Genomic DNA, 18,458 nt, shown 5'->3' with positions numbered 1-18,458 from the left:
GTATATGGTTTATATAGTTAGTATATATAGTTAGTATATGGTTTATATTAGTTATGGTTTTATATAGTTAGTATATAGTTAGTATATAGTTTATATATGGTTTATATAGTTAGTATATGGTTTATATAGTTAGTATATATAGTTAGTATTTTTATATAGTTAGTATATATATAGTATATGGTTTATATAGTTAGTTTATATAGTTAGTATTATATAGTTAGTATATGGTTTATATAGTTAGTATATATAGTTTATATGGTTTATATATATAGTTAGTATATGGTTTATATATATAGTTAGTATATATAGTTAGTTATATGGTTTATATAGTTAGTATATATAGTTAGTATATATATAGTTAGTATATGGTTTATATAGTTAGTATATATAGTTAGTTATATAGTTAGTATATAGTTAGTATTATATAGTTAGTATATGGTTTATATAGTTAGTATATATAGTTAGTATATATAGTTAGTATATGGTTTATATAGTTAGTATATATAGTTATATATAGTTAGTATATGGTTTATATAGTTAGTATATATTTATATTAGTATATGGTTTATATAGTTAGTATATGTTTATATAGTTAGTTTATATAGTTAGTATATATAGTTAGTATATATATAGTTAGTATATATAGTTAGTATATGGTTTATATAGTTAGTATATGGTTTATATAGTTAGTATATATAGTATATATAGTTTATATAGTTAGTATATGGTTTATATAGTTAGTTATATATAGTTATATAGTTAGTATATATATAGTTATATGTTTATATAGTTAGTTTATATGGTTTATATATAGTTTATATAGTTTATATAGTTAGTATATGGTTTATATAGTTAGTATTATATAGTTAGTATATATAGTTAGTTTATATAGTTAGTATATATAGTTATATATGTTAGTTAGTTAGTATATATAGGTTTATATAGTTAGTATATGGTTTATATAGTTAGTATATATAGTTAGTATATGGTTTATATAGTTAGTATATATATATGGTTTATATAGTTAGTATATATAGTTAGTATATATAGTTAGTATATATAGTTAGTTTATATGTTTATATAGTTAGTATATATAGTTAGTTTATATAGTTAGTATATATAGTTAGTATATATATAGTTAGTATATATAGTTAGTATATTTATATAGTTAGTTTATATAGTTAGTATATAGTTAGTTATGGTATATGGTTTATATATAGTTAGTATATGGTTTATATAGTTAGTATATGGTTTATATAGTATATGGTTTATATAGTTAGTATATGGTTTATATAGTTAGTAGTATATATATAGTTAGTATATATAGTTAGTATATATAGTTAGTATATGGTTTATATAGTTAGTATATATAGTTAGTATATATAGTTGTATATGTTTATATAGTTAGTATATATAGTTAGTATATGGTTTATATAGTTAGTATATAGTTGGTTTATATTTTATGTTTATATGGTTTATATAGTTAGTATATATAGTTAGTATATATAGTTAGTATATGGTTTATATAGTTAGTATATATAGTTAGTATATGGTTTATATAGTTATATAGTTATATATGGTTTATATAGTTAGTTATATATATAGTTAGTTTATATAGTTAGTATATATAGTTAGTATATGGTTTATATAGTTAGTATATATAGTTAGTATATATATAGTTAGTATATGGTTTATATAGTTAGTATATATAGTTAGTATAGTTATATATATATAGTTAGTTTGGTTTATATAGTTAGTATATATAGTTAGTATATGGTTTATATAGTTAGTATATGGTTTATATAGTTAGTATATATAGTTAGTATATGGTTTATATGGTTTATATATAGTTAGTATATGGTTTATATAGTTAGTATATATATAGTTAGTTATATATATATAGTTAGTATATATTAGTTAGTATATAGTTAGTATATATATAGTTAGTATATGGTTTATATAGTTAGTATATATAGTTAGTATATGGTTTATATAGTTAGTATATATAGTTAGTATATGGTTTATATAGTTAGTATATGGTTTATATAGTTAGTTATATAGTTAGTATATATATAGTTAGTATATGGTTTATATAGTTAGTATATATAGTTAGTATATATAGTTAGTTATATATTAGTATATGGTATATAGTTAGTATATATAGTTTATATGGTTTATATATAGTATATGGTTTATATAGTTAGGTTTATATAGTTAGTATATGGTTTATATAGTTAGTATATATAGTTAGTATATGGTTTATATAGTTAGTATTTATATAGTTAGTATATATAGTTAGTATATGGTTTATATAGTTAGTTAGTATATTATAGTTTATATAGTTATATATATATTAGTTAGTATATATAGTTAGTTTATATAGTTAGTATATATAGTTAGTATATATAGTTAGTATATGGTTTATATAGTTAGTTATATAGTTAGTATATAGTTAGTATATGGTTTATATAGTTAGTATATGGTTATATATAGTTAGTATATATTTATATAGTTAGTTTATATAGTTAGTATATGGTTTATATAGTTAGTATATATAGTTAGTATATGGTTTATATATTTATATAGTTAGTATATGGTTTATATAGTTAGTATATATATAGTTTATATATAGTTAGTTTATATAGTTAGTTATATAGTTATATATAGTTTATATAGTTAGTATATATAGTTAGTATATATATAGTTAGTATATGGTTTATATAGTTAGTATATGGTTTATATAGTTAGTATATGGTTTATATAGTTAGTATATATAGTTAGTATATGGTTTATATAGTTAGTATATGGTTTATATAGTTAGTATATAGTTAGTATATGGTTTTTATATATTAGTTATATATGGTTTATATAGTTAGTATATATAGTTAGTATATATAGGTTTATATAGTTAGTATATATAGTTAGTATATATAGTTTATATAGTTAGTTTATATATTAGTTAGTATATATATAGTTAGTATATGGTTTATATAGTTAGTATATATAGTTAGTATATGGTTTATATAGTTAGTATATATAGTTAGTATATAGTTTATATAGTTAGTATATATAGTTAGTATATATTAGTTAGTTATATATGGTTTATATAGTTAGTATATATAGTTAGTATATGGTTTATATAGTTAGTATATATAGTTAGTATATGGTTTATATAGTTAGTATATGGTTTATATTAGTTAGTTATATAGTTAGTTAGTATATGGTTTATATAGTTAGTATATGGTTTATATAGTTAGTATATATAGTTAGTATATGGTTTATATAGTTAGTATATAGTTAGTTAGTATATGGTTTATATAGTTAGTATATATAGTTAGTATATGGTTTATATAGTTATATATGTTTATATATTAGTATATATAGTTAGTATATATAGTTAGTATATGGTTTATATAGTTAGTATATGGTTTATATAGTTAGTATATATAGTTAGTATATATAGTTAGTATATATAGTTAGTTTATATAGTTAGTATATAGTTATATATAGTTAGTATATGGTTTATATAGTTAGTATATATATATTAGTTATGGTTTATATAGTTAGTTTATATATGGTTTATATAGTTAGTATATATAGTTAGTATATGGTTTATATAGTTAGTATATATAGTTAGTATATATAGTTAGTATATATAGTTAGTATATGGTTTATATAGTTAGTATATGGTTTATATAGTTAGTATATATAGTTAGTATATATAGTTAGTATATGGTTTATATAGTTAGTTTATATAGTTAGTATATGGTTTATATAGTTAGTATATATAGTTAGTATATGGTTTATATAGTTAGTATATATAGTTAGTATATGGTTTATATAGTTAGTATATATAGTTAGTATATATAGTTAGTTATATATAGTTAGTATTTTATATAGTTAGTTAGTATATGGTTTATATAGTTAGTATATATATAGTTAGTATATATAGTTAGTATATATAGGTTTATATAGTATAGTATATATGGTTTATATAGTTAGTTATATGGTTTATATAGTTAGTATATATAGTTAGTATATATATATAGTTAGTATATATAGTTAGTTTATATTTATATAGTTATATATAGTTAGTATATGTTTTTTATATAGTTAGTATATATAGTTAGTTTATATAGTTAGTATATATAGTTAGTATATGGTTTATATAGTTAGTATATATTAGTTATATTAGTATATATAGTTAGTATATGGTTTATATAGTTAGTATATATAGTTAGTTTATATGTTAGTATATATAACTAGTATATATAGTTAGTATATATTAGTTTATATAGTTAGTATATGGTTTATATAGTTAGTATATATAGTTAGTATATGGTTTATATAGTTAGTATATATAGTTAGTATATGGTTTATATAGTTAGTTAGTATATATAGTTAGTATATATAGTTAGTATATAGTTAGTATATGGTTTATATAGTTAGTATATATAGGTTTATATAGTTAGTATATATATGTTATATAGTATATATGGTTTATATAGTTAGTATATATAGTTAGTATATGGTTTATATAGTTAGTATATATATAGTTAGTATATGGTTTATATAGTTAGTATATATAGTTAGTTTATATAGTTAGTATATATAGTTAGTATATGGTTTATATAGTTAGTATATATAGTTAGTATATATAGTTAGTATATATAGTTAGTATATGGTTTATATAGTTAGTATATATAGTTAGTATATGGTTTATATAGTTAGTATATATAGTTAGTATATGGTTTATATAGTTAGTATATATAGTTAGTATATGGTTTATATAGTTAGTATATATAGTTAGTATATATGGTTTATATAGTTAGTATATATAGTTAGTATATGGTTTATATAGTTAGTATATATAGTTAGTATATGGTTTATATAGTTAGTATATATAGTTAGTATATGGTTTATATAGTTAGTATATGGTTTATATAGTTAGTATATATAGTTAGTATATGGTTTATATAGTTAGTATATATAGTTAGTATATATAGTTAGTATATGGTTTATATAGTTAGTATATATAGTTAGTATATGGTTTATATAGTTAGTATATATAGTTAGTATATGGTTTATATAGTTAGTATATATATAGTTAGTATATGGTTTATATATAGTTAGTTAGTATGGTTTATATAGTTAGTATATATAGTTAGTATATATAGTTAGTATATGGTTTATATAGTTAGTATATATAGTTAGTATATGGTTTATATAGTTAGTATATATAGTTAGTATATATAGTTAGTATATGGTTTATATAGTTAGTATATATAGTTAGTATATATAGTTAGTTATATAGTTATATGGTTTATATAGTTAGTATATGGTTTATATAGTTAGTATATATAGTTATATATTAGTAGTATATAGTATAGTTAGTATATGGTTTATATAGTTAGTATATATAGTTAGTATATAGTTAGTTTATATAGTTAGTATATGGTTTATATAGTTAGTATATATAGTTAGTATATGTTTAGTTTATATAGTTATATATATAGTTATATATGGTTTATATAGTTAGTATATGGTTTATATAGTTAGTATATATAGTATATATAGTTTATATGGTTTATATAGTTAGTATATATAGTTAGTATATGGTTTATATAGTTAGTATATATAGTTAGTATATGGTTTATATAGTTAGTATATATTTATATAGTTAGTATATGGTTTATATAGTTAGTATATATAGTTAGTATATAGTTTATATGGTTTATATAGTTAGTATATATTAGTATATATAGTTAGTATATGGTTTATAGTTAGTTATATAGTTTATATAGTTAGTATATGGTTTATATAGTTAGTATATATAGTTTATATAGTTTATATATAGTTAGTATATGGTTTATATAGTTAGTATATATAGTTAGTATATGGTTTATATATAGTTAGTATATAGTTTATATAGTTTATATAGTTAGTATATATAGGTTTATATAGTTAGTATATATAGTTAGTTATATAGTTATATATGGTTTATATAGTTTATATATAGTTAGTATATGGTTTATATAGTTAGTATATGGTTTATATAGTTAGTATATGGTTTATATAGTTAGTATATGGTTAGTATATATTAGTATATGGTTTATATAGTATAGTTAGTATATGGTTTATATAGTTAGTATAGTATATATGGTTTATATAGTATATATAGTTAGTATATGGTTTATATAGTTAGTATATATAGTTATATATAGTTAGTATATATAGTTAGTATATGGTTTATATATATATAGTTTATATATATAGTTAGTATATATAGTTAGTATATGGTTTATATAGTTAGTATATATAGTTAGTATATGGTTTATATAGTTAGTATATATAGTTAGTATATGGTTTATATAGTTAGTATATATTAGTATATGTTTATATAGTTAGTATATGGTTTATATAGTTAGTTAGTATATATAGTTAGTATATGGTTTATATAGTTAGTATATATAGTTAGTATATGGTTTATATAGTTAGTATATATAGTTAGTATATGGTTTATATAGTTAGTATATATAGTTTATATAGTTTATATATGTTTATATATAGTTTATATAGGTTTATATAGTTAGTATATATAGTTAGTATATGGTTTATATAGTTAGTATATATAGTTAGTTTATATAGTTAGTATATATAGTTAGTATATAGTTAGTTAGTATATGGTTTATATTGGTAGTTAGTTATATATATAGTTAGTTTATATAGTTAGTATATGGTTTATATAGTTAGTATATATAGTTAGTATATATATAGTTAGTATATGGTTTATATAGTTAGTATATATATAGTTAGTATATATAGTTAGTATATAGGTTTATATAGTTAGTATATATAGTATATATAGTTAGTATATATATAGTTATATATGGTTTATATAGTTAGTATATATAGTTAGTATATGGTTTATATAGTTAGTATATGGTTTATATAGTTAGTATATGTTAGTATATATATAGTATATGGTTTATATAGTTAGTATAGTTATATATAGTTAGTATATGGTTTATATATAGTTAGTATATGGTATATAGTTAGTTATATATAGTTAGTATATGGTTTATATAGTTAGTATATATAGTTGGTATATATAGTTTATATATAGTTAGTATATGGTTTATATAGTTAGTATATATAGTTTATATAGTTTATATAGTTAGTATATATAGTTAGTATATAGTTTATATATATAGTTAGTATATGGTTTATAGTTAGTATATGTATATATAGTTAGTATATAGTTAGTATATATAGTTAGTATATGGTTTATATAGTTAGTATATATATAGTTAGTATTATATAGTTAGTTTATATAGTTAGTATATATATAGTTAGTATATGGTTTATTAGTATATATAGTTAGTATATGGTTTATATAGTTAGTATATATTGGTATATGTTTATATAGTTAGTATATATATAGTTAGTATATGGTTTATATAGTTAGTATTTATATAGTTAGTATATTAGTTTATATAGTTAGTTATATATAGTTAGTATATGGTTTATATATAGTTAGTATATGGTTTATATAGTTGTATATATAGTATATATGGTTTATATAGTTAGTATATATAGTTAGTATATGGTTTATATAGTTAGTATATATTAGTTAGTTTATATAGTTAGTATATATAGGTTTATATAGTTAGTATATGGTTTATATAGTTAGTATATATAGTTAGTATATGGTTTATATAGTTAGTATATGTTAGTATATATAGTTAGTATATGTTTATATAGTTAGTATATAGGTTTATATAGTTAGTATATATATAGTTAGTATATATAGTTTAGTTTATATAGTTAGTATATATAGTTAGTATATATAGTTAGTATATGGTTTATATAGTTAGTATATATAGTTAGTATATGGTTTATATAGTTAGTATATATATAGTTAGTATATATATAGTTAGTATATATAGTTAGTATATATATAGTTAGTATATGGTTTATATAGTTAGTATATGGTTTATATAGTTAGTATATATAGTTAGTATATAGTTAGTATATGGTTTATATAGTTAGTATATGTTAGTTTATATAGTTAGTATATATAGTTAGTATATGGTTTATATTAGTATATATAGTTATATATATAGTTAGTTTATATGGTTTATATGGTTTATATAGTTAGTATATATAGTTAGTATATGGTTTATATAGTTAGTATATATAGTTAGTTTATATAGTTTATATAGTTAGTATATGGTTTATATAGTTAGTATATATAGTTAGTATATGGTTTATATAGTTAGTATATGGTTTATATAGTTAGTATATATAGTTAGATATGGTTTATATAGTTAGTATATATAGTTAGTATATGGTTTATATAGTTAGTATATATAGTTAGTTAGTATATGGTTTATATAGTTAGTATATGGTTTATATTAGTTATATAGTTAGTATATGGTTTATATAGTTATATAGTTGGTATATGGTTTATATAGTTAGTATATGGTTTATATAGTTAGTATATATATATATAGTTATGTTTATATAGTTAGTATATGGTTTATATAGTTAGTATATATAGTTAGTATATATATTAGTATAGTTAGTATATATAGTTAGTTTATATAGTTAGTATATATATTATATGGTTTATATAGTTAGTATATGGTTTATATAGTTAGTATAGTTGAAGTTGTTAGCATATAAAGTTAATATGGTTTATACATCTGATCTGGCTGCACCATGAGAATTCCCTGAGTTGAGGTTTATATAGTTAGTATATGTCCCTGTTTAATATCAGTTAACATGGTTTCTGGGTTAGTATTTAGTTAGTAACATGTCCTTATTAGTATCTATAATTAGTAAACATGTCCCTAGTATATATAGTCTTTAATTCAGGTTAGTACATGTCCCTGGGTATGTTTAATTCAGGTTTAACATGTCCTAGAGTATGGTTTAATATAGGTAAACATAGTTAGTATATATAGTTAGTAATTCAGTTTTGTCCCTGGGTTTATAAGTCAGGTGAACATGTCCCTGTTGTCTTTAAGTCAGTATATACATGTATATGGTTTATATAGTTAGTCATATATGGCTTAGTATACATAGTCCCTATGGTTTAATTCAGTAAACATGTATATGGTTTAATTAGTTAGTATATATAGTTAGCATATGGTTAAGCTGAAGTTGTATAGCATATAAGTTAGGGAAGTGTCCCTGCATCTGATCTTTGCATATAAATGATAGGGAAGTGTTAGCATGCATCTGGGTTCTTTAATTCAGGTGAACATGTCCCTGGGAGTCTTTATAGTTCAGGTGAACATGTCCTTAGGTGTCTTTAATTCAGGTAAACATGTCCTTGGTGTCTTTAATTCAGGTAAACATGTCCCTGGGTGTCTTTATTCAGGTGAACATGTCCCTGGGTGTCTTTAATTCAGGTAAACATGTCCCTGGGTGTCTTTAATTCAGGTGAACATGTCCTGGGTGTCTTTAATTCAGGTAAACATGTCCCTGGGTGTCTTTAATTCAGGTGAACATGTCCCTGGGTGTCTTTAATTCAGGTAAACATGTCCCTGGGTGTCTTTAATTCAGGTGAACATGTCCCTGGGTGTCTTTAATTCAGGTGAACATGTCCCTGGGTGTCATTAATTCAGGTAAACATGTCCCTGGGTGTCTTTAATTCAGGTGAACATGTCCCTGGGTGTCTTTTAATTCAGGTAAACATGTCCCTGGGTGTCTTTAATTCAGGTGAACATGTCCCTGGGTGTCTTTAATTCAGGTAAACATGTCCCTGGGTGTCTTTAATTCAGGTAAACATGTCCCTGGGTGTCTTTAATTCAGGTGAACATGTCCCTGGGTGTCATTTATTCAGGTGAACATGTCCCTGTGTCTTTAATTCAGGTGAACATGTCCCTGGGTGTCTTTAATTCAGGTGAACATGTCCCTGGGTGTCATTAATTCAGGTGAACATGTCCCTGGGTGTCTTTAATTCAGGTGAACATGTCCTTGGGTGTCTTTAATTCAGGTAAACATGTCCCTGGGTGTCATTAATTCAGGTAAACATGTCTTTGGGTGTCATTAATTCAGGTGAACATGTCCCTGGGTGTCATTAATTCAGGTAAACATGTCCCTGGGTGTCATTAATTCAGGTAAACATGTCCTTGGGTGTCATTAATTCAGGTAAACATGTCCCTGGGTGTCATTAATTCAGGTGAACATGTCCCTGGGTGTCTTTAATTCAGGTGAACATGTCCCTGGGTGTCTTTAATTCAGGTGAACATGTCCTTGGGTGTCTTTAATTCAGGTAAACATGTCCCTGGGTGTCTTTAATTCAGGTGAACATGTCCTTGGGTGTCATTAATTCAGGTAAACATGTCCCTGGGTGTCATTTATTCAGGTGAACATGTCCCTGGGTGTCATTAATTCAGGTAAACATGTCCCTGGGTGTCATTAATTCAGGTGAACATGTCCCTGGGTGTCATTAATTGAGGTGAACATGTCCTTGGGTGTCATTAATTCAGGTAAACATGTCATTGGGTGTCATTAATTCAGGTAAACATGTCTTTGGGTGTCATTAATTCAGGTGAACATGTCCCTGGGTGTCATTAATTCAGGTAAACATGTCCCTGGGTGTCATTAATTCAGGTAAACATGTCCTTGGGTGTCATTAATTCAGGTAAACATGTCCCTGGGTGTCATTAATTCAGGTGAACATGTCCCTGGGTGTCTTTAATTCAGGTGAACATGTCCCTGGGTGTCATTTAATTCAGGTGAACATGTCCCTGGGTGTCTTTAATTCAGGTAAACATGTCCCTGGGTGTCTTTAATTCAGGTGAACATGTCCTTGGGTGTCTTTAATTCAGGTGAACATGTCCCTGGGTGTCTTTAATTCAGGTGAACATGTCCCTGGGTGTCATTAATTCAGGTGAACATGTCCCTGGTGTCATTAATTCAGGTGAACATGTCCTGGTGTCATTAATTCAGGTGAACATGTCCCTGGGTGTCATTAATTCAGGTAAACATGTCCCTGGGTGTCATTAATTCAGGTAAACATGTCCCTGGGTGTCATTAATTCAGGTAAACATGTCCCTGGGTGTCATTAATTCAGGTAAACATGTCCCTGGGTGTCATTAATTCAGGTGAACATGTCCCTGGGTGTCATTAATTCAGGTAAACATGTCCCTGGGTGTCATTAATTCAGGTGAACATGTCCCTGGGTGTCATTAATTCAGGTGAACATGTCCCTGGGTGTCATTAACAGGTGAACATGTCCTTGGGTGTCATTAATTCAGGTAAACATGTCTTTGGGTGTCTTTATTAATTCAAATAATTTGATCAATAGTAAACCCTTATATCATTGGGTTTCTTTGAATTCACGGTGTCATGGTCCCTGGAGGGTCCATCTAGCCCTGGGGAGGAGACATTTAGGATCCCTGGGTTAAATACTGTCATTACTGCCAAGGTGTAGTCTGTGGTTCTAAACAGCTGTCTACTGCCAAGGTGTAGTCTGTGGTTCATTACATTCAGTCTAAAGGTGTAGTCTGTGGTTCTATGGCACAGCTCAGTCTACTGCCAAGGTGTAGTCTGTGGTTCTATGGCACAGCTCAGTCTACTGCAGGTGAAGTCTGTGGTTCTATGGCACAGCTCAGTCTACTGCCAAGTAGTGTAGTCTGTGGTTCTATGGCACAGCTCATCTACTGCCAGGTGAAGTCATGTGGTTCTGGGTGCTCAGTCTACTGCCAAGGTGTAGTCTGTGGTTCTGGCACAGCTCAGTCTAATTCAGGTGAACTGTGGTTCCTGGGCTGTCTACTGCCAAGGTGTAGTCTGTGGTTCTATGGCACAGCTCAGTCTACCCCTGGTGTGTCATGGTTCTATGGCAGCTCAGTCTGTGTAGTCCTATGGTGTCAGTCTACTGCCAAGGTGTAGTCTGTGGTTCTATGGCACAGCTCAGTCTACTGCCAAGGTGTAGTCTGTGGTTCTATGGCACAGCCTCTACTGGGTGCTCATCTAATGCCAAGGTGTAGTCTGTGGTTCTATGGCACAGCTCAGTCTACTGCCAAGGTGTAGTCTGTGGTTCTATGGCACAGCTCAGTCTACTGCCAAGGTGTAGTCTGTGGTTCTATGGCACAGCTCAGTCTACTGCCAAGGTGTAGTCTGTGGTTCATTAATCTACTGCCAAGGTGTAGTCTGTGGTTCTATGGCACAGCTCAGTCTACTGCCAAGGTGTAGTCTGTGGTTCTATGGCACAGCTCAGTCTACTGCCAAGGTGTAGAACAGCTGTCTACTGCCAAGGTGTAGTCTGTGGTTCTATGGCACAGCTCAGTCTACTGCCAAGGTGTAGTCTGTGGTTCTATGGCACAGCTCAGTACTGCCAAGGTGTAGTCTGTGGTTCTATGGCACATCTCAGTCTACTGCCAAGTGTAGTCTGTGGTTCTATGGCACAGCTCAGTCTATTGCCAAGGTGTAGTCTGTGGTTCTAACAGCTCAGTCTACTGCCAAGGTGGTCTGTGGTTCTATTACAGCTCAGTCTACTGCCAAGGTGTAGTCTGTGGTTCTATGGCACAGCTCAGTCTACTGCCAAGGTGTAGTCTGTGGTTCTATGGCACAGCTCAGTCTACTGCCAAGGTGTAGTCTGTGGTTCTATGGCACAGCTCAGTCTACTGCCAAGGTGTAGTCTGTGGTTCTATGGCACAGCTCAGTCTACTGCCAAGGTGTAGTCTGTGGTTCTATGGCACAGCTCAGTCTACTGCCAAGGTGTAGTCTGTGGTTCTATGGCACAGCTCAGTCTACTGCCAAGGTGTAGTCTGTGGTTCTATGGCACAGCTCAGTCTACTGCCAAGGTGTAGTCTGTGGTTCTATGGCACAGCTCAGTCTACTGCCAAGGTGTAGTCTGTGGTTCTATGGCACAGCTCAGTCTACTGCCAAGGTGTAGTCTGTGGTTCTATGGCACAGCTCAGTCTACTGCCAAGGTGTAGTCTGTGGTTCTATGGCACAGCTCAGTCTACTGCCAAGGTGTAGTCTGTGGTTCTATGGCACAGCTCAGTCTACTGCCAAGGTGTAGTCTGTGGTTCTATGGCACAGCTCAGTCTACTGCCAAGGTGTAGTCTGTGGTTCTATGGCACAGCTCAGTCTACTGCCAAGGTGTAGTCTGTGGTTCTATGGCACAGCTCAGTCTACTGCCAAGGTGTAGTCTGTGGTTCTATGGCACAGCTCAGTCTACTGCCAAGGTGTAGTCTGTGGTTCTATGGCACAGCTCAGTCTACTGCCAAAGTCTGTGGTTCTATGGCACAGCTCAGTCTACTGCCAAGGTGTAGTCTGTGGTTCTATGGCACAGCTCAGTCTACTGCCAAGGTGTAGTCTGTGGTTCTATGGCACAGCTCAGTCTACTGCCAAGGTGTAGTCTGTGGTTCTATGGCACAGCTCAGTCTACTGCCAAGGTGTAGTCTGTGGTTCTATGGCACAGCTCAGTCTACTGCCAAGGTGTAGTCTGTGGTTCTATGGCACAGCTCAGTCTACTGCCAAGGTGTAGTCTGTGGTTCTATGGCACAGCTCAGTCTACTGCCAAGGTGTAGTCTGTGGTTCTATGGCACAGCTCAGTCTACTGCCAAGGTGTAGTCTGTGGTTCTATGGCACAGCTCAGTCTACTATGGCACAGCTCAGTCTACTGCCAAGGTGTAGTCTGTGGTTCTATGGCACAGCTCAGTCTACTGCCAAGGTGTAGTCTGTGGTTCTATGGCACAGCTCAGTCTACTGCCAAGGTGTAGTCTGTGGTTCTATGGCACAGCTCAGTCTACTGCCAAGGTGTAGTCTGTGGTTCTATGGCACAGCTCAGTCTACTGCCAAGGTGTAGTCTGTGGTTCTATGGCACAGCTCAGTCTACTGCCAAGGTGTAGTCTGTGGTTCTATGGCACAGCTCAGTCTACTGCCAAGGTGTAGTCTGTGGTTCTATGGACAGCTCAGTCTACTGCCAAGGTGTAGTCTGTGGTTCTATGGCACAGCTCAGTCTACTGCCAAGGTGTAGTCTGTGGTTCTATGGCACAGCTCAGTCTACTGCCAAGGTGTAGTCTGTGGTTCTACGGAACAGCTCAGTCTACTGCCAAGGTGTAGTCTGTGGTTCTATGGCACAGCTCAGTCTACTGCCAAGGTGTAGTCTGTGGTTCTATGGCACAGCTCAGTCTACTGCCAAGGTGTAGTCTGTGGTTCTATGGCACAGCTCAGTCTACTGCCAAGGTGTAGTCTGTGGTTCTATGAACAGCTCAGTCTACTGCCAAGGTGTAGTCTGTGGTTCTATGGCACAGCTCAGTCTACTGCCAAGGTGTAGTCTGTGGTTCTATGGCACAGCTCAGTCTACTGCCAAGGTGTAGTCTGTGGTTCTATGGCACAGCTCAGTCTACTGCCAAGGTGTAGTCTGTGGTTCTATGGCACAGCTCAGTCTACTGCCAAGGTGTAGTCTGTGGTTCTATGGCACAGCTCAGTCTACTGCCAAGGTGTAGTCTGTGGTTCTACGGCACAGCTCAGTCTACTGCCAAGGTGTAGTCTGTGGTTCTACGGAACAGCTCAGTCTACTGCCAAGGTGTAGTCTGTGGTTCTATGGCACAGCTCAGTCTACTGCCAAGATGTAGTCTGTGGTTCTATGGCACAGCTCAGTCTACTGCCAAGGTGTAGTCTGTGGTTCTATGGCACAGCTCAGTCTACTGCCAAGGTGTAGTCTGTGGTTCTATGGCACAGCAGTCTACTGCCAAGGTGTAGTCTGTGGTTCTAGTCAGTCTACTGCCAAGGTGTAGTCTGTGGTTCTACGGAACAGCTCAGTCTACTGCCAAGGTGTAGTCTGTGGTTCTATGGCACAGCTCAGTCTACTGCCAAGGTGTAGTCTGTGGTTCTACGGAACAGCTCAGTCTACTGCCAAGGTGTAGTCTGTGGTTCTACGGAACAGCTCAGTCTACTGCCAAGGTGTAGTCTGTGGTTCTATGGCACAGCTCAGTCTACTGCCAAGGTGTAGTCTGTGGTTCTACGGAACAGCTCAGTCTACTGCCAAGGTGTAGTCTGTGGTTCTATGGCACATCTCAGTCTACTGCCAAGGTGTAGTCTGTGGTTCTATGGCACATCTCAGTCTACTGCCAAGGTGTAGTCTGTGGTTCTATGGCACATCTCAGTCTACTGCCAAGGTGTAGTCTGTGGTTCTACGGAACAGCTCAGTCTACTGCCAAGGTGTAGTCTGTGGTTCAGCTCAGTCTACTGCCAAGGTGTAGTCTGTGGTTCTATGGCACAGCTCAGTCTACTGCCAAGGTGTAGTCTGTGGTTCTATGGCACAGCTCAGTCTACTGCCAAGGTGTAGTCTGTGGTTCTATGGCACAGCTCAGTCTACTGCCAAGGTGTAGTCTGTGGTTCTATGGCACAGCTCAGTCTACTGCCAAGGTGTAGTCTGTGGTTCTATGGCACAGCTCAGTCTACTGCCAAGGTGTAGTCTGTGGTTCTACGGAACAGCTCAGTCTACTGCCAAGGTGTAGTCTGTGGTTCTATGGCACAGCTCAGTCTACTGCCAAGGTGTAGTCTGTGGTTCTATGGCACAGCTCAGTCTACTGCCAAGGTGTAGTCTGTGGTTCTATGGCACAGCTCAGTCTACTGCCAAGGTGTAGTCTGTGGTTCTATGGCACAGCTCAGTCTACTGCCAAGGTGTAGTCTGTGGTTCTATGGCACAGCTCAGTCTACTGCCAAGGTGTAGTCTGTGGTTCTATGGCACAGCTCAGTCTACTGCCAAGGTGTAGTCTGTGGTTCTATGGCACAGCCTCAGTCTACTGCCAAGGTGTAGTCTGTGGTTCTATGGCACAGCTCAGTCTACTGCCAAGGTGTAGTCTGTGGTTCTACGGAACAGCTCAGTCTACTGCCAAGGTGTAGTCTGTGGTTAGGAACAGCTGAGTCTACTGCCAAGGTGTAGTCTGGGTTCTATGGCACAGCTCAGTCTACTGCCAATGTGTAGTCTGGTTAGGGCTCTTGTGCACAAAGTATCCTTGAAATCTAGCAGGGCTGTTTGGGGTTAGGGGTTAGGGTGAGTAGTCTTAGGGGTTAGGGTTAGGGTGAGTAGTCTTAGGGGTTAGGGGTTAGGGTGAGTAGTCTTAGGGGTTAGGGGTTAGGGTGAGTAGTCTTAGGGGTTAGGAGTTAGGGGTTAGGGTGAGTAGTCTTAGGGGTTAGGGGTTAGGGTGAGTAGTCTTAGGGGTTAGGGTTAGTCTTAGGGTTAGGGTGAGTAGTCTTAGGGGTTAGGGGTTAGTGGTTAGGGTGAGTAGACTTAGGTTTAGGGGTAGGGGGTTTAGGTGAGTAGTCTTAGGGGTTAGGGGTTTAGGCGTTAGGGGTTAGGGGGTTAGGGGTAGTCTTAGGGGTTAGGGGTTTTAGGGTTAGTGAGTAGTCTTAGGGGTTAGGGTTATGGGTTAGGGTGAGTAGTCTTAGGGTTAGGGTGAGTAGTCTTGGGGTTAGGGGTTATGGGTTAGGTGAGTAGTCTTAGGGTTAGGGTGAGTAGTCTTAGGGTTAGGGGTTAGGTGAGTAGTCTTAGGGGTTAGGTTAGGGGTTAGGTGAGTAGTCTTAGGGTTAGGGTTAGGTGAGTAATCTTAGGGGTTTGGGGTTAGGTGTTAGGTGGGGTTAGTAGTAGTCTTAGGGGTTAGGGTGAGTTCTTAGGGGTTAGGGTTAGGTGAGTAGTCTTAGGGTTAGGGTTAGGGTGAGTAGTCTTAGGGGTTTGGGGTTAGGGGTTAGGGTGAATAGTCTTAGGGGTTAGGTGAGTAGTCTTAGGGGTTTGGGTTAGGGGTTAGTGAGTAGTCTTAGGGTTAGGGGTTAGGGTGAGTAGTCTTAGGGGTTTGGGGGTTAGGGTTAGGGTGAGTAGTCTTAGGGTTAGGTGAGTAGTCTTGGGGTTAGGGTGAGTAGTCTTAGGGTTTAGGGTGAGTAGTCTTGGGGTTAGGGGTTGGGGTTAGGGTGAGTAGTCTTAGGGGTTAGGGTGAGTAGTCTTAGGGGTTAGGGGTTAGGGTTAGGGCCAGTAGTCTTAGGGGTTTGGGGTTAGGGGTTAGGGTGAGTAGTCTTAGGGGTTTGGGGTTAGGTGAGTTCTTAGGGGTTAGGGTGAGTAGTCTTAGGGGTTAGGGGTTAAGGTGAGTAGTCTTAGGGGTTAGGGGTTATGGTGAGTAGTCTTGGGGGTTAGGGGTTAGGGGAGTAGTCTTAGGGTTAGGTGAGTAGTCTTAGGGGTTAGGGTTAGGGGTTAAGGTTAGGGGTTAGCGTTAGGGTTAGGGGTTAAGGTTAGGTTAGGGTTAGGGTTAGGGGTTAGGGGGTTAGGGTTAAGGTTAGGGGTTAGGGGTTAGGGTTAGGGTTAGGGTTAGGGGGTTAGGTTAGGGTTAGGGTTAGGGTTATGGGTTAGGTTAGGGTTAGGGTTAGGGGTTAGGGTTAGGGTTAGGGTTAGGGTTAGGGGTTAGGGGTTAAGGTTAGGGGTTAGGGTTAGGGGTTAGGGTTAGGGTTAGGGTTAAGGTTAGGGTTAGGTTTAGGGGTTAGGGTTAGGGGTTAGGGTTATACCCCTTTAGGTATAACCTCTACTACTATAGCCCATAGAATGCCACTGAGTAGCACGTTCAGAAATGGGTTAAGGTTAGGGGTTAGGGGTTAGGGGTTATGGTTAGAATGCCACTGAGTAGCACGTTCAGAAATGGGTTAAGGTTAGGGGTTAGGTTTAGGGTTAGGGGTTAGGGTTATACCCCTTTAGGTATAACCTCTACTACTTACTATAGCCCATAGAATGCCACTGAGTAGCACGTTCAGAAATGGGTTAGGGGTTAGGGGTTAGGGTTAGGGGTTAGGGGTTATGGTTAGAATGCCACTGAGTAGCACGTTCAGAAATGGGTCTAGCCGAAACAGATCTGTCTAGCCGAAACAGATCTGTCTAGCTGAAACAGATATCTTTAGCTGAAACAGATATCTTTAGCTGAAACAGATATCTCTAGATTAAACTGACACATTTTGATGGGGATTTTTTCATTATGTTACTTGGTTCCATGTTACTTGGTTCCATCCATCTGGATGGGTTTAGGGTTAGGGTTCTTACCTGTTGGTCAAACAGAGTCCAGAACATGGGAAGGGGGATGTAGAGAAACAGAACCTTCAGCACCATCTTCACCTGGGCCACCAGCAATTTCTGGAGGAGAGGAGGAGGAAAGTGGAGGACGGGCAGGAGGAGGAGATAGGAGAGAAGGAGGAGGAGAGAGGAGGACGGGAAGAGGAGAGAAGAAAGGAGAGGAGGAGGAGAGAGGAGGCCGGGAGGAGGAGGAGGAGGAGAGCAGAAAGGAGAGGAGGAGGAGAGAGGAGGATGGGAGGAGGAGGAGAAAGGAGAGAAGAAGGAGGAGAGAGGAGGATGGGGAGGAGGAGAGGGGAGAGGAGAAGGAGGAGGACGGGAGGAGGACGGGAGGAGGAGGATGGGAGGAGGAGGAGAAAGGAGAGAAAGAAGGAGGAGGAGA

The 18,458-nt window shown here is 33.1% G+C and overlaps 1 pseudogene; it reads right to left on the bottom strand.

Annotated features, from left to right (window-relative positions):
- The window catches only part of LOC135567907 (solute carrier family 15 member 1-like), a 38,925-nt pseudogene extending 20,924 nt beyond the window's left edge, over positions 1-18,001 (bottom strand).
- Positions 18,002-18,458: the final 457 nt, after the last annotated feature.

The sequence above is a fragment of the Oncorhynchus nerka genome, unplaced genomic scaffold (genome assembly GCF_034236695.1).
Source record: "Oncorhynchus nerka isolate Pitt River unplaced genomic scaffold, Oner_Uvic_2.0 unplaced_scaffold_1754, whole genome shotgun sequence".
Lineage (NCBI taxonomy): Eukaryota > Metazoa > Chordata > Actinopteri > Salmoniformes > Salmonidae > Oncorhynchus > Oncorhynchus nerka.
This window is presented reverse-complemented; position numbering and strand designations above follow the sequence as displayed.